Genomic DNA, 2,557 nt, shown 5'->3' on the forward strand with positions numbered 1-2,557 from the left:
AAGACAAAACAGAGTTCATTATTAGAGACAAAAAAAGATTGTAGTATTTGCAGAGGAATCTGGTACAGTCTAGATTTTGTTATGCTTTAAGTATTATAAAAGCAAGGTGACATTTATATATAAAGAAGAAACTAAAAAAATAGATAAACAAAATAGGGCAAGTATTTAATGAAGGATATCATGTTCAATACTGTCAAAGATTGAGAAAGAAGAAAAATATTCTTCATTGATTATATTTATGTGCTATTATTGACCCATGATAAATCTGAGGGATCAAGTAGCAATGAAAGCAATTCTTCTATATTATCCTGACATCTTCATCCAAGTTTGATATATTTGGCCAGCAGTTAGTCATCCTAATAGGTTTGACTGATAACTTACTATGTGCAGAGTGCTTTAGTGTACACTGCATGAATGGTAAAATAAATATAAGATGCATTTTTTTTTTCTCAAGGGGGCTAAAATTGGCTTCTGAAAAGTCAAACAAAACCAACCCTAGTCCATTTTTGAGTGAGCCTCCATTCTTCACAAGGGAAGGAGAGCTGGGTGGGTAGTTCCCCCAGCTGCTCATCTTTGCACCCTTCTAACATGCTCTCCCAGCAAGGAGCGGAGGACTCAGGCCTGAATCCATCACCCTCATGCTCTGCCATTCTACCATTATAGCCGATTCTTTTGGACCCTAAAGTTTTCGATTTTCTAAAGTTGCCCCTTAAAATGTGAATCTCTCTAGGAGGGGTATAGATAGTACTTTGATACCTAGATAATCTTTTACCTGCTCAGCAGAGATTGCTCTTATCCTGCAGAGAGCAAGAAAAGGAACAAGATGGAACTGTCAGAGAAGGGAAAGTAAGCAGCAAAGGCAGAGATGCAGAAAGGATCAATGACCAAGTGAGGTGAGCTCAAAGAAGCTTTGATGGCTTTGCCTTGGAATAGTGTCTCTCTAGTTCTGTTTCTGAGCTGCTCTGGCATCATGGCCTGGGGTTCCAGCCTCTGCTCTTAGGGTTCTGGGGTCTCCTTCTCTGGCCCTACCCATATTCCTTGCCTGTCATGGAGTTCAGCTGAGTTCCAACCAGTTTGATGGTAAACTAGAAGGAAAGCAGTCCCAACGTTGGAAGACTTGAGTTCTCTGTGACTTTGAGTCATTCAGGCTTTTTCCAACTTCCATTTCCACATTTGTACAAAGAGACAGTGTATTACTTCCCTCTTTCACTCTGGGTTTCTCCCTTTCTCTGTGAAATCTCCCTTTCCTCAGTCCTTTCACTATAATTAAGCCTGTACCACAGGTGGTCAAAATCCTAGCTGCCCCCAGACCAGGCGCGGTGGCTCACACCTGTAATCCCAGCACTTTGGGAGGCCGAGGCGAGCAGATCACGAGGTCAGAAGATCAAGACCATCCCTGCTAACACGGTAAAACCCCATCTCTACTAAAAATACAAAAAATTAGCCAGGTGTGGTGGCAGGAACCTGTAGTCCCAACTACTCGGGAGGCTAAGGCAGGAGAATGGCGTGAACCTGGGAGGCGGAGCTTGCAATAAGCAGAGATCACACCACTGCCACTGCACTCCAGCCTGGGTGACAGAGCGAGACCCAAATAAATAAATAAATAAATAAATAAATAAATAAATAAATAAATCCTAGCTGCCCCCAAAATGTGGAAACAACCCGAATGTCCATTGATGGATTAATAAATAAACAAAATGTGGTATAGACACACAGTAAAATATTATTCAGCCTTAAAAGGAAGGAAATTCTGACACGTGCTACACAATAGATGAACTTTGAGGATGTTATGCTAAGTGAAATAAGCCAGATGCAAAAGTCATACAAATATTGTATGACTTCACTCATATGAGGTACTTAGAATAGGCAAAATTCATAGAAACAGAAAGTAGAATAAAGGTTGCCAGGGGGACCGGGTGCTGTGGCTCACGCCTGTAATCCCAGCACTTTGGGAGGCCGAGGCGGGCAGATCACGAGGTCAGGAGATTGAGACCATCCTGGCTAATGCAGTGAAACCCCGTCTCTACTAAAAATACAAAAAAATAGCCGGGCGTAGTGGTGGGTGCCTGTAATCCCAGCTACTCAGTAGGCTGAGGCAGGAGAATGGTGTGAACCCGGGAGGCGGAGCTTGCAGTGAGCCGAGATCGTGCCACTGCACTCCAGCCTGGGCGACAGAGCGAGACTCCATCTCAAAATAAATAAATAATAAAAAAAAAATTTTAATGACTACCAGGGGATGGGGGAGAGGCGGGAGTGGGGAGTTAGTGTTTAATGGGTACAAAGTTTCAGTTTGGGATGATGGATACGTTCTGGAAATGGATAGTGGTGATAGTTACACAACAATGGGAATATAATTAATACCACTGAACTATACAATTTAAAAGGGTAAATGTTATGTATATTTTACCACAGTAAAAAGATATATTAAACCATGGTAGGAACCCTGGCTGAAGACATGTTTTGAGTGATTTGCCTAATCTTTTGCACCTGATTTTTCTGTGTAGCTGTTTGAGTTGTGACCCAGCCTCAGTCTCTCCCTGAAAGACAGGACCTCCTC

Source organism: Macaca mulatta, chromosome 8 (assembly GCF_049350105.2).
Source record: "Macaca mulatta isolate MMU2019108-1 chromosome 8, T2T-MMU8v2.0, whole genome shotgun sequence".
NCBI lineage: Eukaryota > Metazoa > Chordata > Mammalia > Primates > Cercopithecidae > Macaca > Macaca mulatta.